General features: G+C 43.8%; 1 protein-coding gene across 1 annotated transcript in view; it reads right to left on the reverse strand.

The window, feature by feature from the left end:
* Positions 1 to 25,890, reverse strand: part of LOC126474331 (atherin-like) — a gene marked incomplete at its 3' end in the record, with an annotated part of 424,794 nt that overhangs the window by 329,008 nt on the left and 69,896 nt on the right. The window contains exon 2 of the mRNA XM_050101798.1: positions 1,926 to 1,998. The remainder of the gene's footprint in view (positions 1 to 1,925; positions 1,999 to 25,890) is intronic.

Genomic DNA, 25,890 nt, shown 5'->3' on the forward strand with positions numbered 1-25,890 from the left:
ACACATCTTTGGTAAAACAACTTTTGTGCAGTTATGAACTCTTGATGGTATCGTGGGAACCACCTGTTTAGTCTTAAGTTGTCTGAAGATGACCTATAAACCCGAAAGCAGGCTCATAAGTAACTATAAAATAAATATTGTTGCCTACTGTCAATACTATGTACTAAAGTTTTTGATATGAGTAAAAATATTAATAGTTAAATTATTATTATAATCGCTGTCTGTGGATTACTGAACATACTTAAGACAATTAGATAAAACGTTTATTTAAAACTAAAAGGGTTGCAAAAGACGAATAATATACATTGGAATGTGGTACGAATGAAATTCGAAAACTATGCGTGTAAACTTACTTCAGCGCTTAATCAGACAAATAATTCCGATAACCATTAATCTTTATATCTCACCGTAGAGGCCCTTAATGGATGAGCACAACGGTATTTTAAAGGAGATTTTTTTCGTGCTATTTAACGTTTTCAATACGCTTTCTGAGAAATAGGAGGCGCGAAATACGCAGTGACTACTAAAACTGTAACGAAAGGAAGTAAAATAAGGAAAGTGTAGGTATAGACGGAGGAATATGTGATTAGTGTAGGTGATCTGGGGTTACTTGGGTTGGAAAAGAAGTCACCTCTGGCAGCCACATGACTCTAACGCGGCTGGGTACCGTGACCAACTGAGCTTAGTCGACGGATCCTGCTTCAATTCTACGCCAGGGTTTATACAAGTCATAGTGGCTCGCGATTGGTGCCGTGCCAATATAGTGCCACTCCACGACCAGATGTTTTCAACGAGTGAGAGAGAACTACAGAATGAGCTGACCAGGAAAATTGTAGAACATTCCTATGCTGTATCAGGTTTGATTCCATACGGCAACAAATGGTTCAAATGGCTCTAAGCACTGTAGGACTTAACGTGTGAGGTCATCAGTCCGTCAGACTTAGAACTACTTAAACCTAACTAACCTAAGGACGTCACACACAGCCATGCCCGAGGCAGGTTTCGAACCTGCGACCGCAGCAGCAGCGCGGTTCCGGACTGAAGGGCCTAGAACTGGTCGGTCACAGCGGCCGGCCATACGGAAAGTTCTGCTCTGTGATTGTATTCTTTGTAATTAGTAAACGGTACAGCAAGCAGTCGCAATGATGTATGTATAAAATGCATATGTGAACTATCAGCTGCTTTTATTTTAAACCCAAATATCTACTGGAATCGGTCTTTGACCATCTTCGCAGATGAGGTTTAAAATGGTTTAAGCCGCCATATTGCATTAGTCATTACTTAAGATGTGTAGTGCAAGCGATGAATGTAAATGTATGACACGGGACTTTAGAAGCAAACATACGAATTTACTCTACTTAAAACTTTCAGGGGTAAAATGTAAAGTATGGGCGCAAATTCTTCATGGTCAGTGTAGCGTAATGAGTAGAGACGCAGATTTGTGAGGTATTAGGTGACATGTAGGTGGTTCATGTCTCACTGAATCCTACTACCCCTCGCTTTTTTAATACATTCTGATACTTTCTAATTAGTTTCATAGACGTATGTTCTATAATATTCGATATTATGTAAATGCAAGTGCGCAATATCTGAGGGATGAGTTTGTTCGATTGGCTTTATCTACACAAGACAGCTTGTACAACGTGCAGAAAGATATTTTGCATATTCTTATTTCGAGTTTTGTATTTCACATGTTGTAAAGATGTAGCTGAATTTGTTGCAGGCCATACTCATGGCGTCGCAATATTAATGGCCAGTTGTTTATTTAATAGTATTGTGTGATGTCCTTAGGTTAGTTAGGTTTAAGTAGTTCTAAGTTCTAGGGGACTGATGACCATAGCTGTTAAGTCCCATAGTGCTCAGAGCCATTTGAACCATTTAATAGTATTACACAATAATTGGTAGCCATTAGGGAAAGTCTTTACCTGAAATTCGTCTGGAGATCGTTGTTATCACAGCAGCTATGCAAGGTTTACGTTGAACACACGGGCTGCGGACCTGGAACAAAGAACGGACCGTCAAATTCATGTGCTGCACTTACAGCGCCACAGTGCTATGAACAACAAATGAATATTTCCTGCCGGTATAAACGAACATGAAGTGCTTGTCTTTATTATTTTATGAAAGCTATATACACTCCTGGAAATGGAAAAAAGAACACATTGACACCGGTGTGTCAGACCCACCATAGTTGCTCCGGACCCTGCGAGAGGGCTGTACAAGCAATGATCACACGCACGGCACAGCGGACACACCAGGAACCGCGGTGTAGGCCGTCGAATGGCGCTAGATGCGCAGCATTTGTGCACCGCCGCCGTCAGTGTCAGCCAGTTTGCCGTGGCATACGGAGCTCCATCGCAGTCTTTAACACTGGTAGCATGCCGCGACAGCGTGGACGTGAACCGTATGTGCAGTTGACGGACTTTGAGCGAGGGCGTATAGTGGTCATGCGGGAGGCCGGGTGGACGTACCGCCGAATTGCTCAACACGTGGGGCGTGAGGTCTCCACAGTACATCGATGTTGTCGCCAGTGGTCAGCGGAAGGTGCACGTGCCCGTCGACCTGGAACCGGACCGCAGCGACGCACGGATGCACGCCAAGACCGTAGGATCCTACGCAGTGCCGTAGGGGACCGCACCGCCACTTCCCAGCAAATTAGGGACACTGTTGCTCCTGGGGTATCGGCGAGGACCATTCGCAACCGTCTCCATGAAGCTGGGCTACGGTCCCGCACACCGTTAGGCCGTCTTCCGCTCACGCCCCAACATCGTGCAGCCCGCCTCCAGTGGTGTCGCGACAGGCGTGAATGGAGGGACGAATGGAGACGTGTCGTCTTCAGCGATGAGAGTCGCTTCTGCCTTGGTGCCAATGATGGTCGTATGCGTGTTTGGCGCCGTGCAGGTGAGCGCCACAATCAGGACTGCATACGACCGAGGCACACAGGGCCAACACCCGGCATCATGGTGTGGGGAGCGATCTCCTACACTGGCCGTACACCACTGGTGATCGTCGAGGGGACACTGAATAGTGCACGGTACATCCAAACCGTCATCGAACCCATCGTTCTACCATTCCTAGACCGGCAAGGGAACTTGCTGTTCCAACAGGACAATGCACGTCCGCATGTATCCCGTGCCACCCAACGTGCTCTAGAAGGTGTAAGTCAACTACCCTGGCCAGCAAGATCTCCGGATCTGTCCCCCATTGAGCATATTTGGGACTGGATGAAGCGTCGTCTCACGCGGTCTGCACGTCCAGCACGAACGCTGGTCCAACTGAGGCGCCAGGTGGAAATGGCATGGCAAGCCGTTCCACAGGACTACATCCAGCATCTCTACGATCGTCTCCATGGGAGAATAGCAGCCTGCATTGCTGCGAAAGGTGGATATACACTGTACTAGTGCCGACATTGTGCATGCTCTGTTGCCTGTGTCTATGTGCCTATGGTTCTGTCAGTGTGATCATGTGATGTATCTGACCCCAGGAATGTGTCAATAAAGTTTCCCCTTCCTGGGACAATGAATTCACGGTGTTCTTATTTCAATTTCCAGGAGTGCACAATAACTGCGCTATATTTTGTGTTCCTCCTCCATCTCTCTCTCTCTCTCTCTCTCTCTCTCTCTCTCTCTCTCTCTCTCTCTCTCGCTCTCTCAACTCCTATACAAATGTCCCAGGGAACGTTGACACAATATAAACTGTTCATTCCAACAAATTATAGAATGCAAGTCTCAATACCATTCTTTAAAGTCTATAGCCTTAACATTTCTTCCGCCAAGATAAACTTAATAATTAATAACTTTTTAACTGAAGCAATACACTTTTTAAATGGCAATCAGTATAACGTGAAAACTGGAGTATGCTGGCACATATACACGCCGCTATTCTTGAACACGTTTCTTGCAAAATTAACCGTCATTCTGGCCAAAAGGTGCTGACACAGCAAAATTAGAGCCTTGCTGTAGTCTCTTTGCATAACAGTCTCTTACATTTGTATAAAACCATGTCGGTTTTTAAATTTTTATATGAGACTCTTTACAGGACTACTTATAGCCGATGAATTACTTGACAGATATCAAAGACATCCTCTTTAAGCACTAAACCACTCAGTGCTGGGGAATGACAACGTATCCCATATTGACTTTACAGGGTATCATGGTTGAAAAGACAGTTGTTCATCGTTCACGTGAACGGTGTTCATCCTTGGACTAAATATTTTCAAAGTATCAGACTAGAGAATATGTACTATTTCTCGACCTCCGAAATGACAGTGCACTGAAAGTATATTTTGTTGGAACAGAACAGGCAACAGATGTTGTAGCTACTATCTATTGTTATCGGAAAACAACAATATGGATTGTGGGTCTGCCTTGATGCAATACGCTTTTGGTATTTATTTATTTATTCCCAAACTACTTTCAGCGACAACATCACCTTCATCATTGGGTTCTTTGATTTTAAAACATGCTAAAATAGCACACTCATAAATATTGTAAAATATGGATCATGATGTTCTGCAACTGCATGAGTGGCTGTTTGTAAACAAACACAAAAACGTCAGTGTTATGCAGTTGGAATTGCGGTAGTGTTGTGGATACGGTTTTGGTGCGTACTAGGTCGTTACGTAATTTGTCCTATACTCACGTTCGTTGGACGGCTTGCAGTTACTTTTAGACACAGAAAAAAAACTTTCGCAACTTCATGGAAAAGAAGATTAATGGAAGAGTTACAAGATAAAATTATTGTTATCGAAAAAGCCCTAAGGAGACCGGTTTGAGCCGTCAAATCTTCCATGTATCTTTTGCTTTTGTTTGATATTATAACGTTTCGACTCCAGGGTCCTTACTCCCCACTACTTAAACTTTTCTATAACCAGCATAACATCACCATAGTAAGGAAAAAGAGGTAATAAAAACCCCACGACATGACAAGGTGCAGATGAATTCATAAACATGGATTACAGTTTTGTGTTATAATGGCCGGCCGAGGTGGCCGAGCGGTTCTACGCGCTACAGTCTGGAACCGCGTGACCGCTACGGTCGCAGGTTCGAATCCTGCCTCGGGCATGGATGTGTGTGATGTCCTTAGGTTAATTAGGTTTAAGTAGTTCTAAGTTCTAGGGCACTGATGATCTCAGAAGTTAAGTACCATAGTGCTCAGAGCCATTTGAACCATTTTGTTATAATGACTAGTTCATAATTAATTTATAAATAATGAGAAGATTACAAGGATTCTTACATGTAAATATTAAATAACATTCATTGTTGTTATAAAAAGGGCCAAAACACTATGAATAAATTCACAATATTAACCTTTACAATATTACAAAATGTTATTCACAATAATTTTTGACTGTATTTTTGTAGTGGTCATGCGTACCATAAAAGGATAATTGTGGAATTAAAGTGTTGGTTGACTAAGGAAGTTCGGTGTGAATGCGTTCAGATATATAGTGAATCCGTTTTGAAACAGTTTTAATGTTCGGATCATGGTGATTTGTTGAGTTTCTAACAAGTCGTGGAGCAATTAACATTATTCTCAACGTTTCATTTCGATCAACCTGAATTTTGCCAACATGCATGGACGCAGCATGTCCCCATATGTGGGAAAGCATCCATCACTGATTATACTATCGACTTGTAAAGTCGGAGACTGATTTTCCTACTTGTAGATGATGTGATGTTCTGTTTGTTAAGGGATATAAGGCAGCGAACACACTGTTTGTTTTGTTCGCTACCCCTGTTGTACGTTTCTTGATAAGATGGTGTTTGTCCAAGAGAACTCTTACGATGAATTCAGTCCAAGGATTGCTTTCACATATATAGTGTGTAACACTGTCGGCCTTGTGTTAACTATGGAGCTTACAGGGTAGACATCAGAAGCAGTATCACCAATGAATACACTAAACGAACGGTCTTTAAATTACAGCTTGTATGTTTATACGAACATTTTAGATTATGATAACAATGAAAAAAAAATGTAAAAAATCAAAGGCGACGAATCAAACGAACTTTAACCATGGCTTACAATGAGGAGTGGCCAACACCAATTATAAGTAATAGTCAGGGTGCAAATGGGTACTGGAAATTGAACACCACATTTGTGTCATCTTCACATCATAAAAGTAACAAAAGGCAACCAAGATGCACTTCGGGTGTACATACTCTTTCTTTTAATAGAAACTTGAATCACAAAATAGACAAAAGTACATGAAAATAGAAACACTTACTAGTTGCCATCGAAGGTAGCAGCTTTTTCACATATGGTAATGACCACACGTATGATTACTATGAAACATTATTCCACTGTGTGCTTTTATGTTCGTGTACTTTTATCCATTTATGACTCAAGTTCTTCCAAAAAAGTCATATCATATAAAGCGTTCCCATATATTGATATGTAAACTCATAAGGTACATTGGTTGCGTTTTCTTCCTTTTATGATGTTAAAGTAGTTGTGATATCTTATTTTTCACATCAATCAAGTTGTAAGGCACAGGCATTGTTACTATTTAAGTGTTTTTTTTGTTTTTTTTGTTTTTTTTTTTTTGTAAACAGGACCTGAAAATGACGCAAATGTCGCGCTGGAACTAGTAGTATGCATAATAATTGTCAGCCGCTGTCCGATGTCTACAAAAATGATGGACTCCCAAAAGCTGTAGACACAGATGAGTAATATGAGGCCTCTTGTTAACTTACTACTGCTCGGTTTAATAAAAAACGTTACAAAAATTCATGTGTTTAAACAAGTATAGTTTCTTATTTAGTCCAATTTTTACTGAATCGTTGCTCCTGTTACACGACAGTTCCTCCACGGCCCGTTATGGCCCTTATACCATTTTTGGTGGTATTTGCGGAGATTTCATTCCTTTTCAGAAAGATTGGGAACCAATTGTCTGGACAATCGTATTCCTAGAAAAAATTATGTTCAACGGAGAAAAAACAAAAATAAAAATAAAAACTCAGGTTTAAATTTGGATCTTCATTTTATTTTCTTCCTTTCGAAGAGGAATTTACCGAGTCCGTTCACCAGATTACTAGATTGTTATGTGAAAATTAGCCGAGGAGGGATACAGGGACAAAGGCGTTTATTGGTTTAGCAGGACGCGCTGGTACTCAGGCAGAATGTCCCAGTACAGGGATCGTTTCGGCCACAGTCTGAGCGCGCCTGCCAAGCTCGTAGTACGGCCCACCGCTGCGGCTTTGCTCGCGGCGTGGCTAGCATTCCTCTGGGCCCCTGCGGACGGAATGTATCGGGTATGCTGCAGACCCGCGCTTCGGGCGGGTCAGCCGTCCAGGGCCACATACTGTACGAACTTACACTCGGCTTTGTGCTCGAGACTACCAGGGAACGGCGACACTGCAGCGACCGAGTCCCGTCTGCCTACGGCAAAGCGGTGCAGGGCACGGGCTGTTTGAGAATGCAGTCCCCGTTCAGGCAGGGCAGCAGCCAAACTGTACTCTGCCACTGGTCCGGTCCCACTAGGAACGGGAGCAGACACGAAAACTTGCTCTCAGGAGTGCGATGCATCGCCTACGTAAAATACTTTGCACAGCGTTGCTAAATCATAGCAGTGTTATCGATTTTCTTTCCTATTTCACTCGGATGCTCAGGGAAAAGTGACTATCTATATGCCCCCGTACGACCCCTAACTCATTTTGTCCTCATCATCTCTACAGGGACATATGATGGTGACAGTATAATGGCCGCACAGCCTTCTTCCAATACAGCTTCTCTAAAATCATCCAAATGTGTTTCGCAATAACTACCTTCTCAGAATCCCAGTTTAAATTCTACATCAATATACATACTCCGCTAGCCACGGTAGGGCACTCCTGAGGGTTCTAGATACTTCCTGCCCTGTTTCACTCGCAAATAGAGCGAGAGAAGAACGACAGCCTCTATACCTCTGTACGAACCTCAATTTCTCTTACGTTATCGTCGTGGTCCTTACGCGATATCTACGTCATCATCAGTCGTTCTTCAGGCAAGTTCAATTTTTTCTCAATAGCGTTCCTCGGAATGAAGTCGACTTCCACCCAGTGATTCCCACATGAGTTGCCAAAGCATCTCCGTAATACTTTCGTATTGTTCGAACCAAGCATCCCCACCTCTGAACTGCATCGATGTCTTCCTTTAATCCGACTATGTGCGGATCCCCAACACTTCAGCAGAACTCAAGAATAGGTCTCATTAGCGCCCTATATGCGGTCTCCTCTATGGATGAACCACACTTCTCTAAAAATTCTCCCAATAAACTCTAGTCGACCATTCGTCTTCCCTATCACAGTCCTCACATGCCCGTGACTGTGAAAAGCAGCTCACTGCTATTGCTATATTGTTTGTTCTTCTTACCCATTTGCATTAAGCTACCTTTTTCTACACTTTGAGCTAGCTGCCACTCATCACACCAACTAGAAATTTTGTTTAAGTCATCTTGCAACCTCCTACAGTTACTCAACTCCGACGCCTTCTAGTACACTACAGCTTCATCAGCAAATAGTCCTTTCCTTCAGATCATTTATGTATACAGAGAACAAAAGCAGTCCTACCACACCACCACTGGTCACTCCTGACGATATCCTTATATCTCATGAACACTCGCCATCGAGGACCACGTCCTGGGTTCTATTACTTAAAAAGTCTTCGAGACACGCACATACCTGGGAACCTAAACCGTATGCTCGAACCTTCATCAAAAATCTTTAGTGGGTTCAAATGGTTCAAATGGTTCTGAGCACTATGGGACTTAACAGCTGTGGTCATCAGTCCCCTAGAACGCAGAACTACTTAAACCTAACTAACCTAAGGACATCACACACATCCATGCCCGAGGCAGGATTCGAACCTGCGACCGTAGCAGTCGCACGGTTCCGGACTGCGCGCCTAGAACCGCGAGACCACCGCGGCCGGCAATCTTTAGTGGGGCTCGGTCTCAACTGCTTTCCGTACAACTAAGAATATGGACTCGACCTGTTGCCATTCATCCATTGTTCGCAGGATATCATCTGAGAAAGGGCAAGTCGTGTTTCGCACGAGTGATGCTTTCCAAATCCGCACTGATTCCTGAACATAAGCTCCTCAGTCTCAAGCAAATTTATCATATTCTAACTGAGAATACGCTTAAGAATTTTGCAGCAAACCTATTTTAAAGACATTGGTCTGTAATTTTGCGGTTCCGTTCTCCTACTCTTTTTATGGTTTGTGAAAAATAGTCTCGCGGTAGCGTTCTCGCTTCTCGAGCACGGGGTCCCGGGTTCGATTCCCGGCGGGGTCAGGGATTTTTCCTGCCTCGAGATGACTGGGTGTTGTGTGGTCTTCATCATCATTATTCATCCCCATTACGGTCGGAGGAAGGCAATGGCAAACCACCTCCACTAGGACCTTGCCTAGTACAGCGGTGCGGATCTCCCGCATCGTTCCCCTACGCTCCGTCACGGAGTATGGGACTTCATCATCATCATCATCATCATCACTCTTTTTATATACAGGAGTGACCTGCGCCTCTTTCCAGTCGCTCGAGACTTCCACTGGACGACAGGTTCACGATAAATGCAAGCTAAGCAAGGGGCCTAAAAAGAAGAGTACTCCCTGTAAAACCGAACTGGGATCTGTCGAGCATGTCTGTTGCACTTCCACACGGGAAACACCAACCAGTTATCAATGCATATCTGAATTTGTTTGATCTCTGTTCCCGTGCCTAGTTTATAAGCACTCCGAAACCTGAATCAATCCTGTATAATTCGTCGCATGAGTGTCTTCAATGTGATTCTCTTTACATGTGAACTGGACGTACCCCGAAGCCTTCCGACAAATCAGTCTTCCATTCGCTTCACCGAGCGAGGTGGCGCAGTGGTTAGAACACTGGACTCGCATTCGGGAGGACAACGGTTCAATCCCGCGTCCGGCCATCCTCATTTAGGTTTTCCGTGATTTCCCTAAATCGCTCCAGGCAAATGCCGGGATGGTTCCTTTGAAAGGGCACGGCTGACTTCCTTCCCTGTCCTTCCCTAATCCGATGAGACCGATGACCTCGCTGTCTGGTCTCTTCCCTCAAACAACCCAACCCATTCGCTTCGCCTAATACTGACTTGACGCGAACGTATCTTTCCATTTCACTCCTCAGTATTACCCCCAGGTACTTAAATGATTCGATGTGCTCAAGATCTTCATCATTAACCTTGTAACCAGACACTGCTTGGTTCATTCTCTTTGCTCTACACACAATATTACATTAATCCATCTTTGAAGAGTGTTGCTACTCATTACACCAAGGGTAAACTACGTCCCGCTGATTCTACAATTCATTTCGATCGTCCAAAGACGACACTTCCCTGTATTCAATTGCGTCGTGAGCGAACAACAAAAAGCGCCGCCGAGTCTGTCTGATAAACCACGCATAATGAAAATATTCTAGCTCCTTGCGTACGCTTTCTTGGTGCACACCCGATTTTGATTTCGTTTCTGTGAAATATTCGCCGTCCGTGTAAAGTACTTGGTTCTAGTAGTCAAATATTCATTGAATCAGTCGCAAATTTGTGAAGATACTCCGTATGACCGTATCTTCATTAGTACTTAACAATATGGTAGAGCTTGGACTAGCTTACGGAAATCTGGAAAAACGGACTTCACCCGCCTCTGCCACTCGCAACATGTTCACGATCAAGACAAGCTGAGGTTTACAAGAGTAGGTTTTCGTAAATCCGTGCCGATAGTCTGACAGGAGCTTTTATTTTTCCAAGAACGTCGTAACGTTAAACACTGGGTTTCTTTTCCTATTGATAGGGTTAATTGGTGCCCAATCTTTTGGCTATGATCAGATACACATTTAAAAATGTAGGGCAGTAAGGATCCTTTACAAACCTTAGTGAGAGGCAAGTCGTACTTAGAACTGAAATGAAATCATGTGTTACGCCGGCCGGAGTGGCCGAGCGGTTCTAGGCGCTTCAGTCATGGCATGGGCATGGTTAGTTAAGTTTAAGTAGTTCTAAGTTCTGGGGGACTGATGACCTCAGATGTTAAGTCCCATAGTGCTCAGAGTCATTTGAACCATTTGAAATCATGTGTTACGATTAGGCTTACCATAGTTCCGGTATTAGTCCGGACAGTACTGGTTCTTTAGCGCTGTCCGGGGTTAGAAAAATGTCTGAGATTTAAGAATTTTACGACTAGTGTGGTTCGTTTTCAATTTTAGACGTATGAGTTCGACGTTGCGTTTTAAACATTCTCTTGAGGCCGTACCTCTCTCATGCCACTACGGAGCAAGAGCACATGCGGAGACGTGGGTGTTTGTTCCACTTACTCATTTGGCAACGCAACAGGTGCAAAAGTATTTAGCTCATTTTCATGTGTGAAGTAACTCGTCTACACGTTTATGATCATTTTATCTCTATTCATTTTTTTGTTCCATCGTTTAGCAATGGGCAAAAGAAATTTTGTGTTTAACGTTAACCTGCAACAGGAATACAAATTTTCGAAACTGTGTAGTGAACTTGTTTATTGCACACTATGAACTGAACAATTTTCTGTTGTGCATAAACCAAAGAGCGATATCAAAGACCATGTGCAAACAGATTAACATAGGAGTACTATTAAAATTACTGCTTCAATAAACATAAGAGATTTTTTTCAAGCAATGATGGGAATAACAGTGACTTGGAGTGTGCTGCTAAAGAGGCTACATTGTCATACCACACTGCTAGACACGAACTCGCTTTCAAAAATAAGACTGCACATCTGAACTGGTTACAAAGTTGTATGACCCAAAATATTCATCTCCTAGTATCAAAATCGAGACAATTATCGTTAATCTTATTTCGCCATTTGTATATGACAATGTGTTGTGCTCTTTGGAAAACAATTATTACATAACAGGACCAACGTATAGCGGTCCAACACAAAATTTGTTCCAAGTGTTGTCTGGTGTCTTTTGTGGTGTCTGAAAAAGTACAAACCGAAGATAAGTGATTTCTTATACTGCTGTCTAATGAAAAATACAACTGAATGAAGAAAGTTTGTTTTAGTAAACTGTTAGGATTTTTACGTACTTTCAAAAATATGTCCAGGGTTGGAACCAAAACAAAATGGTAATATGTTGTGAGTTGGACTTAAAGAAACATGGTACGTCTAATTACGATCCTCCTATGGAGAAACAGAGTAAGGTGGTTCAATAATAGCACTGTAAAGTAGTCATGAGTCCATAAATCATCACACAAACAAGTGAACATTCTCAGCAGACATCGACAGTAAGTGAATAACGAAACTTCAGTGTTTCAAAGAAAGAATAAATAATGACTAAGCGGCAATAGAACCCTTCGGCGGTTGCCCATGCAGCAAGATGGTTGATCTCGTGGATCGGAGCTGATGTCCACCTGCGCTACCACCGTTATATATGCGATCGTGGACAGCGAGTACTAACGAAATATTTGCTCGTCCACACCTTTGAGAACAAACTCCCACTAAAGACGTCACGTGGACTGCTGGAGCATGTTTTGGTAGAAACGAAACTGTAAAACGGTTTCTTGCATAAGGCGGAAACTTTCTCCAGTTTTCGGTGCAGAAAATTTCAGTTATCTTGGCTACTTTGCGTTTTAAGTCTTTCCTGTTTCGCAAGTATTGTTTAACCAACTTTACACAAGGTGTTAGCAGTCTTTCCGCATGTCTTAATGCCATTTGTGTTAACCTCCGGCATCTTTTACAGAGGAGAAGGGGAAGGTCGTACATCGCATCAGGTCATTAAAAATTGAGTATTAGCTTTTTGGATTTGAGTAGCAAAAGAAGCATTCTCCTAAACCTGTTCAGGAAAATGATAGGAAACTCGAATCACGATGTCGGACGGAGATTTGGGCCTAGGTCATCCGGTATTCGAATCGAATATACAAATCACTGCGCCACTCCCATAGATGTGATTTCTCCAATACTGCACGCCAGATTACGGAATTATGACTATTTATGAAACACACATGTTGGAAGTCGAAATGCCAGCGATAGAAAATGTCCTCATCTACTGCGCGATTGACGCGGAATTTGGATTTGTTTACTCCACACAGGTTCCAGAGAGCTAGACTTCTCCTTCGCAGCAAAGAAGCGATTGCGAAACACACATTATTGCCGCTGCTTTTCCCGTGGAGGTTGGGTAACCACGAGGAGCTGGAGTCTAAATATGCGGGCCATCCTGCCTGGGAGGGCCACTTTCTCGGTGGCTTCTCTCCCCTCCAGCCTCCAGGGCCTGAGGGAAGCGTCCGCTCAGGAACGCGGCTGCCGCATCTCCAAAGGTCAGGCGGTCAGCTGGTCTGGGCCACGAGGCAGGCCCCAAAGCTGCCTGCCACACGTACTGTACTGTACTGCTTATCGCGACGGAAGGACAGAGAGAGAGAGAGAGAGAGAGAGAGAGAGAGAGAGAGAGAGAGAGAGAGAGAGAGAGAGATGAAAGTAAATAAAATGAGAAGGGAGAAAAGTAAAGAAAGTAAAGAGAGAGATGTAGGAAAGCAGAGAAAATGAGAAGGGAGAAAAGTAGAGAAAGTAAAGACAGGAAGAATAAGAAACATAACGCAAAAAAGAGGAAGAAAATAAGAGAAAGTGACAGAAAGAAAAGAAAGAAGAGAAAAAATAAGGAAAAAATTAAAAGAGACAACGAACAAAAAGAAAAGTTAGAACGTGAAAATGATAGAAAGTACTAAACATAAGAGAAATGGAAGAAACAAGCAGAAGAAGGAAACAATGAAACTAGGAGAAAGAAAGAATAAAAAAGAAGACAGAAAGAAAGGGGGCAAGAAAGGTGTGAAGGGAAAAACAAGGAAATAAATAATTAAATAAATAAATATTAGGGTTTAATTTGCTGTCGACCTAGGCGTTTCTCAAGTTCGTAATTTTTGTATTAAGCGGAGCGTTGGCGTGGATGAAAGTCACGTAAAAACCCAGGTACATATCGTAGGATCAACAGGGAATCGAACGTTTAGATACGCAGGCTGTAACTTTCCTACCCTCTGCGTCTGCAAGCATCGTGTAAAATGGGCTTTACGGCACTTAGATACACATCTTGCACGGTAACTTTATTGGTTAAGGCAGGTAATTTGATGCACACGCTGATCGCGAGCGAAGTCGTGATGGGATGATTTAAGAGGGCGTGCTGAAAAGTAATGCCTTCGAACTTTTTATCTGAAAATTCTTAAAGCTTTCTAAATAAAACAAATGTTATGAACAATCCACATGTTCAATCGACATGTATACATATTCGCAGCTCTCTGACGCTAAAGGGCTCAGAATTATAGCGTGTAAAATGGCGGGGTGTACCGTAACTACATCTACATGCATACTCCGCAAATCACATTTAAGTGCCTGGCAGAGGGTTCATCGAACCACCTTCAAAATTCTCTATTATTCCAAAACTCGTATAGCGCGCTGAAAGAATGAACACCTATATCTTTCCGTACGAGCTCTGATTTCCCTTATTTTATCGTGGTGATCGTTCCTCCCTATGTAGGTTGGTGTCAACCAAATATTTTCGCATTCGGAGGAGAAAGTTGGTGATTGAAATTTCGTGAGAAGATTCCGTCGCAACGAAAAACGCCTTTATTTTAATGATGTCCAGCCCAAATCCTGTATCATTGCAGTGACATTCTCTCCCGTATTTCGCGATAATACAAAACGTGCTACCCTTCTTTGAACTTTTTCGATGTACTCCGTCAGTCCTATCTGGTAAGGGTCCCACACCGCGGAGCAGTATTCTAAAAGAGGATTGACAAGCGTAGAGTAGGCAGTCTCCTTAGTAGGTCTGTTACATTTTCTAAGTGTCCTGCCAATAAAACTCAGTCTTTAGATAGCCTTCCCCACAACATTTTCTAGGTGTTCCTTCAAATTTAAGTTGTTCGTAATTGTAATACCTAGGTATTTAGTTGCATTTACGGCTTTTAGATTTGACTGATTTATCGTGTAACCGAAATTTAACGAGTTCCTTTTGGCGCGCATGTGGATGACCTCATACTTTTTGTTATTTAGAGTCAACCGCCACTTTTCGCACCCTTCAGGCATCTTTTCTAAATCGTTTTGCTGTTTGTTTTGATCTTCTGATGACTTTATTAGTCGATACAAGACAGCGTCATCTGCAAACAACCGAAGACGGCTGCTCAGATTTTCTCCCAAATCGTTTATATAGATAAGGAACAGCAAAGGGCCTGTAACACTACCTTGGGGAACGCCACAAATCACTTCTGTTTTACTCGATTTTTTCCGTCAATTACTACGAACTGTGATCTCGCTGACAGGAAATCACAAATCCAGTCAGATAACTGAGTCAATATTCCATAAGCACGCTATTTCACTACGAGCCGCTTGTGTGGTAACGTGTCAAAAGGCCTTCCGGAGATCCAGAAATACGGAATCGATCTGAAATCCCTTGTCAATAGCAGTCAACACTTCATGTGAATAAAGAGCTAGTTGTGTTTCACAGAACGATATTTTCTAAACCCATGTTGACTGTGTGTGAATAGAAAGTTTTCTTCGAGGTAATTCATAATGTTCGAACGCAATATATGTTCCAAAATTCTGCTGCATATCGACGTTAACGATATGGGCCTGTAATTTAGTGGATTACTCATACTACCTTTCTTGAATATTGGTGTGACCTGTGCAACTTTCCAGGCTTTGGGTACGGCTCTTTCGTCGAGCGAACGGTTTGTATATGATAGTTATGTATGGAGCTAATGCATGAACATACTCCGAAAGGAACGTTATTGGTATACAGTCTGGACCAGAAGACTTGCTTATATTTAGTTATTGAAGTTGCTTCACTACTCCGAGGATACTTACTTCTACGCTACTGACGTTGGCAGCTGTTCTCGATTCAAATTCTGGAATATTTACATCGGTGCGTGAGAAACTGCGTGCTGTAATCGAGTTTCAAATTCGAAGACTTCGTCCACACACGGAACACTCCGTCCTTCAGCATGACAATGCCATACCACACACGAGTGCTGCGACATCCGCAACAATCCGAAGCCTTGGGTTCACTGCCATCGATCATTCCGGCTTGGCCCCATCCGATTTTCATCTGCTCCCAAAACTTAGAGACCACCTTCGGGGACTTCATTTTGATATTGATGAAGCGTTGCAAGCAGAGGCTTGTTTGTGACCCCGTGAGCAAAATGAGTCATTCTACTTTGACGTTAGCTGATAGCTGTGAGCGAAACGATTCTAGGCGCTTCAGTTAGGAACCGCGCTGCTGCTACGGTCGTAGGTTCGAATCCTGCCTCGGGCATGGATGTGTGTGATGCCCTTAGGTTAGTTAGGTTTATGTAGTTCGAAGTCTAGGGAACTGATGACCTCTGATGTTAAGTCCCATAGTACTTAGAGCCATATGAAGCATTTCATCATGCGTAGCTAAATTCCTCAGAAACAACAAAACATTTAATAGTACGTATATAGTCTTTTTTGTGATTGTTGTTACTTGCAGTTTGTTTGGGGTAGTCCCTCCTTTGCGATATTCGCTGCATTCTGAAGCTGCCCAGGGAAACTCGATTCCTGAACAGACAGTTCTAACTAGAGCGGGCGCATGAATACGCAATCAGTATGGAAGCTGCTTGAGAAAGAATATTACAACAAAAGGAGACGTGGAAGTGGTGGGGTGAGGGAGGGGGGGATGGATCGGGCGGGGCAGGAAGATGGTACCCAGCATACCGTACGATAAACGCATCTTATGAGAGATATATATGCATTAACTCAAGGCACAGCTTAGTGTTTGTTATTTGTTCCAAGGTTATAGTTAATATTATTAATTAATTGATTAGTTAATAAGACTGGAAACAGGAACTTTTCTAAATACAATTTTTTTCTGTCTTTGGACTTGTTGCAACCTATATTATTCAAGTACTAATATAAACACGGCAACCAAAAGATGAAAGTAAAATAAAAATGGCGATCTGGAACAGGGATAGCAAAACAGAACTTGTCGAACTACTACCTAGTAGATAATGTCGGAAGTTCCATGCGGCTTTTCGCGGATGATGCTGTAGTATGCAGAGAAGTTGCAGCATTAGAAAATTGTAGCGAAATGCAGGAAGATCTGCAGCGGATAGGCACTTGGTGCAGGGAGTGGCAACTGTCCCTTAACATAGACAAATGTAATGTATTGCGAATACATAGAAAGAAGGATCTTTTATTGTATGATTATAAGATAGCGGAACAAACACTGGTAGCAGTTACTTCTGTAAAATATCTGGGAGTATGCGTGCGGAACGATTTGAAGTGGAATGACCATATAAAATTAATTGTTGGTAAGGCGGGTACCAGGTTGAGATTCATTGGGAGAGTGCTTAGAAAATGTAGTCCATCAACAAAAGAGGTGGCTTACAAAACACTCGTTCGACCTATACTTGAGTATTGCTCATCAGTGTGGGATCCGTACCAGATTGGTTTGACGGAGGAGATAGAGAAGATCCAAAGAAGAGCGGCGCGTTTCGTCACAGGATTATTTGGTAACCGTGATAGTGTTACGGAGATGTTTAATAAACTCAAGTGGCAGACTCTGCAAGAGAGGCGCTCTGCATCGCGGTGTAGATTGCTCGCCAGGTTTCGAGAGGGTGCGTTTCTGGATGAGGTATCGAATATATTGCTTCCCCCTACTTATACCTCCCGAGGAGATCACGAATGTAAAATTAGAGAGATTAGAGCGCGCACGGAGGCTTTCAGACAATCGTTCTTCCCGCGAACCATACGCGACTGGAACAGGAAAGGGAGGTAATGACAGTGGCACGTAAAGTGCCCTCCGCCACACACCGTTGGGTGGCTTGCAGAGTATAAATGTAGATGTAGATACCATAAAATTTTAATCGAATTTCGTATTTCGTGCCATAAGACACAGGCAACAAGTGGTTTGGCGAAAGAAGGTAAGCTGGCTGTAAGTTCCAGATTTACAGAAAATCTAAACGTACTAATCAATCACACAACCAATCGTCCCGTCACTTCTTCTCCCCCCCCCCCTCTCCTCCCCCCCCCTCTTGACCTCGTGCCACCCGCACACACATTCATAAAATGCCGTAATATCCAATACAAAACTGAGAATAGGTATTTTGAGGATGACACAAAACACTGACACAAAAACAAAGAATAGATGCGTCCACCGCAGTAAAATTTGAATACATACTGCCTGATACAAACGAATGAAGCATCCAGAAGACAAGGTTGGGCGTCAGTGTAAGTTCGTACACGTACACACAACGGACTGTTACAGAAATGATCTGACTGGCAACTGATGGATAAAACGGTGGACTCTTGTCAGACAGCGTTATCAGTATTTGACAGGCTTTGAAAGGGATCTCATTGCGGGTCTCCATTTGGCCGACTGGTCAAATCGTGCAGTGGCCAGATTTGTGAGGCATTCAGATTTCAAAGTGCCCCGGTGTTGGACTTCATGGGAACCTGAGGGCAGACATACTCGTCTTCAAGGCTTCCATTGACCACGTCTAACCACCACAAGCGAGTATCGCGCATTGTGCACCAAGCACACCATAGCCACTTCACATCAGCACTGGCTACCCGAGAACAAGTAATGGGCTGCCTGCAACATCGTGTTATGCTGCACAGTTTGTTGGAGAATACTATGAGTCAGGCTACGGAATTTTCGTCCCATGCCTAGGCTGCGTTTTGTGAGCTGCCGTGGCTGGGAACCATGGAATGCTGATGTTTGGTATTGCAACATATTCGGTGATGAGTCGTAGTTCATCACCCCAGATGGCCGTCGTCGGCGAGTACGGTGGCGTCCCGGGGAGATGTCCTATTCTTCTAATGTTTTGGAGAGGTGCATGGTGTTAATCCTGACGTCATGGTCTGGGGTATGATTTCGGGTCAAGGCTGGCAATGACTGAGCGAACTCTAGCGGCATAACGGCACCTCAGGAGCAGCCTGCATCCTCAGGTGCCGCCTCTCGTGTCCTTTTTCAGCATGACAATGCTACACGATATGTCTCTCTGGGTACTGTTTGTGACAAGTTGAGGTACTCCCATGGCCAACAAAGTCCCTAATCTGACCCCGACTGAACATATGTGGGAACATCTCGGACATCAACGCTATCCCAGTACCTGTATCCAGAATATCAGGGACCAATTACGACAGTTGTGGGCCAGGTTGCTCACGACAGAATACGACAGTCTTTCAACGCCCGTTTCAAACAAATCAGTGCCTGCATCCAAGGTAGAAGGGGGTGCAACCTCATACTGATAAGTGAGCTCATTCTGCCAAGTTCTTTGTAAATTTGACTCAATTTTGTAATAGTCTTTATAATATCGCACACCCTCTCAACCCGTCAAGTATCATTTCGTTTCCTCCTATCTTCCTCGGTATTTCACTTCTTTTTGCCAGGAACGGGCTGAGGACAGGAACTCACAGAAAATCTCGCAAAGCATTTGACAGTATTAGGACACTGGGCGGCATCAACACTGCAGAGTGTAAAAACCCAAACTTGCTGCTAATGTGTGGCCTGCTGGCAAGTGGTGGGCCGACCACGGTGAATGGCTACAGAGTGTGTGATACCTAGAACTCCGACCTACACAATCGTACAGGTGGTTTCAAAAAAGGAATCGCAACCCTGGACACCTCTTCTTGTTAGACGATATGTAGCTTTACTGGATGAAGTTACCGAACATTGGACTCTCCTTTCAACTTTATCCTAAAGACACCCTCTATGGACCCTCAGTTGTTCGCAGCTATAATTTTGTTTAGACACCTCGGTTACCTCAGTGACCTGAGGTCTTGATAAGAAGGGAAGAGACTTCAACATCTACATCTACATCCATACTCCGCAAGCCACCTGACGGTGTGTGGCGGAGGGTACCCTGAGTACCTCTATCGGTTCTCCTTTCTATTCCAGTCTCGTATTGTTCGTGGAAAGAAGGATTGTCGGTATGCATCTGTGTGGGCTCTAATCTCTCTGACTTTATCCTCATGGTCTCTTCGCGAGATATACGTAGGAGGGAGCAATATACTACTTGACTCTTCGGTGAAGGTATGTTCTCGAAACTTCAACAAAAGCCCGTACCGAGCTACTGAACGTCTCTCCCGCAGAGTCTTCCACTGGAGTTTATCTGTCATCTCCGTAACGCTTTCGCGATTACTAAATGATCCTGTAACGAAGCGCACTGCTCTCCGTTGGATCTTCTCTATCTCTTCTATCAACCCTATCTGGTATGGACCCCACACTGCTGAGCAGTATTCAAGTAGTGGGTGAACAAGCGTACTGTAACCTACTTCCTTTGTTTTCTGATTCCATTTCCTTAGGATTCTTCCAATGAATCTGTCTGGCATCTGCTTTACCGACGAACTTTATATGATCATTCCATTTTAAATCACTCCTAATGCCTACTCCCAGATAATTTATGGAATTAACTGCTTCCAGTTGCTGACCTGCTATTTTGTAGCTAAATGATAAGGAATCTATCTTTCTATGTATTCGCAGCACATTACACTTGTCTACATTGAGATTCAATTGCCATTCCCTGCACCATGCGTCAATTCGCTGCAGATCCTCCTGCATTTCAGTACAATTTTCCATTGTTACAACCTCTCGATACACCACAGCATCATCTGCAAAAAGCCTCAGTGAACTTCCGATGTCATTTATGTATATTGTGAATAGCAACGGTCCTATGACACTACCCTGCGGCACACCTGAAATCACTCTTACTTCGGAAGACTTTTCTCCATTGAGAATGACATGCTGCGTTCTGTTATCTAGGAACTCTTCAATCCAATCACACAATTGGTCTCATAGTCCATATGCTCTTACTTTGTTCATTAAACGACTGTGGGGAACTGTATCGAACGCCTTGCGGAAGTCAAGAAACACGGCATCTACCTGTGAACCGGTGTCTATGGCCCTCTGAGTCTCGTGGACGAATAGCACGAGCTGGGTTTCACACGACCGTCTTTTTCGAAACCCATGCTGATTCTTACAGAGTAGATTTCTAGTCTCCAGAAAAGTCATTATACTCGAACATAATACATGTTCCAAAATTCTACAACTGATCGACGTTAGAGATATAGGTCTATAGTTCTGCACATCTGTTCGACGTCCCTTCTTGAAAACGGGGATGACCTGTGCCCTTTTCCAATCCTTTGGAACGCTACGCTCTTCTAGAGACCTACGGTACACCGCTGCAAGAAGGGGGGCAAGTTCCTTCGCGTACTCTGTGTAAAATTTAACTGGTATCCCATCAGCTCCAGGGGCCTTTCCTCTTTTGAGCGATTTTAATTGTTTCTCTATCCCTCTGTCGTCTATTTCGATATCTACCATTTTGTCATCAGTGCGACAATCTAGAGAAGGAACTACAGTGCAGTCTTCCTCTGTGAAACAGCTTTGGAAAAAGACATTTAGAATTTCGGCTTTTAGTCTGTCATCCTCTGTTTCAGTACCATTTTGGTCACAGAGTGTCTGGACATTTTGTTTTGATCCACCTACCGCTTTGACATAAGACCAAAATTTCTTAGGATTTTCTGCCAAGTCAGTACATAGAACTTTACTTTCGAATTCATTGAACGCCTCTCGCATAACCCTCCTCACACTACATTTCGCTTCGCGTAATTTTTGTTTGTCTGCAAGGCTTTGGCTATGTTTATGTTTGCTGTGAAGTTCCCTTTGCTTCCGCAGCAGTTTTCTAACTCGGTTGTTGTACCACGGTGGCTCTTTTCCATCTCTTACGATCTCGCTTGGCACATACTCATGTAACGCATATTGTACGATAGTTTTGAACTTTGTCCACTGATCCTCAACACTATCTGTACTTGAGACAAAACTTTTGTGTTGAGCCGTCAGGTACTCTGTAATCTGCTTTTTGTCACTTATGCTAAACAGAAAAATCTTCCTACCTTTTATAATATTTCTATTTACGGCTGAAGTCATCGATGCCGTAACCGCTTTATGATCGCTGATTCCCTGTTCTACGTTAACTGTTTCAAATAGTTCGGGACTGTTTGTCACCAGAAGGTCTAGTATGTTATCGCCACGAGTCGGTTCTCTGTTTAACTGGTCAAGGTAGTTTTCAGATAAAGCACTTAAAAAAAATTTCACTGGATTCTTTGTCCCTGCCACCCGTTATGAACGTTTGAGTCTCCCAGTCTGTACCCGGCAAATTAAAATCTCCACCCAGAACTAAAACATGGTGGGGAAATCTACTCGACTTCAGAGTCGATATCATCAACGACTTGCTCGAAATCATTCAAATGATTTAAGGAAAGCACGGTGAATCTGAATCTGGATGGACAGTTTGTAACGCCAGAAATGCATATCCTCGTATTTCCATCTATTGTACTATGAATTTTTTCATTATTTTGTTCCTTGAAAATATGACATTTCTGTGTCTTTATATATTGTAATTGTTTTACTATTTGTATGTATATTTATGCATTTATGTCGATGTATAATTGGTTTGTTTTGTAATTAGTATTTGTGTTTTTACGCTGGGTCTTGCCTAGGGAAAACTAGGCTATCGAACGATTACATCGATAGGTCGTGTGGAGAATCAAAGTGTTTAGAATCTTTGGTAGTGTGAACTCGGCCGCGTGGAGCGCGGGCAAAGCAGAGTCTGGCTGGAGTAGGGCGGTGGAGCGGGTGTGTTGTGTGACGCTCCCGCGAGTTGCCGCGCTTTCGGGGTTTGGCAGCATGTAATTGCGCTCGACTCGCGATGATAGTTTCTGACATGGTGTCGCGGGCGGGAAGCATAAGCTGGCGCACATCAAGAGCCCGTTTCGCCTGGTGACAGTGTCGAGAAGAAGGCGCGCCAACATCCAGCTTCTGCAACAGCGACGGCCGACAATGAGTGACTGTCGCCACCTCCTCGATCGACGGCTTCAAACCTTCAACCAACCAACAAGGAAGACTAAAAGCACGTAAAGTTTCAGAACTGTATGGCAGACCTCAGCTTTTCAAATTGTTCCATTTGCCTCGCAAAATTACAGCAACTTAGCATGAACCTTTGTTGCTCATTGTCCCAATTGCATTGCCAAGCAGGGTCCCTTCCTTTTCCGAAATGAGCCCGAGGGTCGTTGAAATTCAAACGCCAGCATCATTCGATTTCACTGCTTTAATTTCAAAGTTCAGCTGGCTACAATATTTAGATTGCACAAGCACAAATTAAGAGTGCGAGTTTTGTTACCGTATTTTAGTTACCTGTGACTGCAGCTCAGCTTGGTACATACTAAATTTTACTATTGTTAATTGTTCAGAATCATTTAATTCAAGTTCAAAGTTAATTCTCTTATTTCTAAATTGCGTAGATTCAAGTTGCTTTTGAAATGATTGTTGAGGTAGCCCAAGACTAAGCTTATTTTACTGAATTTCGTAGTGCTCCAGAAACAAAGCTCACTATTAATTTCAGTCACTAAATTAAATTTCAATTTTACGGTTTTATTAATTCTTTTGCTAAATTAAGTAAGAGTGTAGCGAAATTTATTACTTCTGACAAACATTCAGTTTTCACACAACACGTGTCAACCTTCAGTTGCCACGCTTTTAGTGCTAATTATATGTGCAATAACCTTTCTTTTTCAGTTATTATAGTAGTTGTCCATAGGACTGGCGACCGTAATTTTCCCGAAAATCTCAAATATCTAATTAACGACCGCACATTCACTTTCTTTATTAACTAAACCCCTTTTCAAAATTAATTTCCACCAGTTTCATTTGCATTTTTCCTTTCATATAGATGCAACCCTTTCTTCCCTCTTTACCGACGGATTAACTTCGGTGACAATTGCTTTTCCCAAATTTCCATTAGGTACACGCGGTTTAATTTTCACAGTCATTAAGGTCGATAAGTGAGGGGGAGGTTACAAGTTTTGTACCCCACTACTTCTAAGAGTTTTACTCGTTCACTGAAGTACGCATCAGTTTAAACATGGTTACAGTCTAAAAGGAAGAAGGAAACCGAAAGACAACAATAAACAAACTGAAAACATGTAATTCACATCTACCTTAAGAATCAACCTTTACTTTGAAATTGCCACGAATTGATAGTCTGCATCTCAGAAAAAAACTCTGATACCTGTTTAGGATAAAACTTTACGGGAAATACACTCCTGGAAATGGAAAAAAGAACACATTGACACCGGTGTGTCAGACCCACCATACTTGCTCCGGACCCTGCGAGAGGGCTGTACAAGCAATGATCACACCCACGGCACAGCGGACACACCAGGAACCGCGGTGTTGGCCGTCGAATGGCGCTAGCTGCGCAGCATTTGTGCACCGCCGCCGTCAGTGTCAGCCAGTTTGCCGTGGCATACGGAGCTCCATCGCAGTCTTTAACACTGGTAGCATGCCGCGACAGCGTGGACGTGAACCGTATGTGCAGTTGACGGACTTTGAGCGAGGGCGTATAGTGGGCATGCGGGAGGCCGGGTGGACGTACCGCCGAATTGCTCAACACGTGGGGCGTCAGGTCTCCACAGTACATCGATGTTGTCGCCAGTGGTCGGCGGAAGGTGCACGTGCCCGTCGACCTGGGACCGGACCGCAGCGACGCACGGATGCACGCCAAGACCGTAGGATCCTACGCAGTGCCGTAGGGGACCGCACCGCCACTTCCCAGCAAATTAGGGACACTGTTGCTCCTGGGGTATCGGCGCAACCGTCTCCATGAAGCTGGGCTACGGTCCCGCACACCGTTAGGCCGTCTTCCACTCACGCCCCAACATCGTGCAGCCCGCCTCCAGTGGTGTCGCGACAGGCGTGAATGGAGGGACGAATGGAGACGTGTCGTCTTCAGCGATGAGAGTCGCTTCTGCCTTGGTTCAAATGATGGTCGTATGCGTGTTTGGCGCCGTGCAGGTGAGCGCCACAATCAGGACTGCATACGACCGAGGCACACAGGGCCAACACCCGGCATCATGGTGTGGGGAGCGATCTCCTACACTGGCCGTACACCACTGGTGATCGTCGATGGGACACTGAATAGTGCACGGTACATCCAAACCGTCATCGAACCCATCGTTCTACCATTCCTAGACCGGCAAGGGAACTTGCTGTTCCAACAGGACAATGCACGTCCGCATGTATCCCGTGCCACCCAACGTAATCTAGAAGGTGTAAGTCAACTACCCTGGCCAGCAAGATCTCCGGATCTGTTCCCCATTGAGCATGTTTGGGACTGGATGAAGCGTTGTCTCACGCGGTCTGCACGTCCAGCACGAACGCTGGTCCAACTGAGGCGCCAGGTGGAAATGGCATGGCAAGCCGTTCCACAGGACTACATCCAGCATCTCTACGATCGTCTCCATGGGAGAATAGCAGCCTGCATTGCTGCGAAAGGTGGATATACACTGTACTAGTGCCGACATTGTGCATGCTCTGTTGCCTGTGTCTATGTGCCTGTGGTTCTGTCAGTGTGATCATGTGATGTATCTGACCCCAGGAATGTGTCAATAAAGTTTCCCCTTCCTGGGACAATGAATTCACGGTGTTCTTATTTCAATTTCCAAGAGTGTATTAAAACAGTCCACCATTTTGGAGGTGTCGTCTTTAAATCACGTCGTTTTAAAGTGTAATATTTTAATTCCGTTCTTACAGACATACAACCTTTCAGTGCAGTTTGATAACAGATCAGACAGGCAAACTTGTGAATTTAGTAAAATCTCGTGAAACAGAGGGATGGGGATGCGGTGACTAACCATAAGGCGCTGGCCCAAAAGATCTGAGAACCAGACAGACCGGCGCAGAGTTCGCCATCCTATTTCGTTCCTCGGCTCTGGTATAGCCATTAAATCCCCGGCGATACTGGAATGCCCCCCTCCAGATATCTTTCCCAGCGGCCACCAACAGGGATCGACCCCCAGTTTCTCATGAAGTCTTTGAAAAAATATAGCAATACTGTGTGAACTAGCACGAAGGTTGTTGGTACGTGTGGAGGA

This window comes from Schistocerca serialis, chromosome 4, assembly GCF_023864345.2.
Source record: "Schistocerca serialis cubense isolate TAMUIC-IGC-003099 chromosome 4, iqSchSeri2.2, whole genome shotgun sequence".
In the NCBI taxonomy this organism is placed as follows: Eukaryota; Metazoa; Arthropoda; class Insecta; order Orthoptera; family Acrididae; genus Schistocerca; species Schistocerca serialis.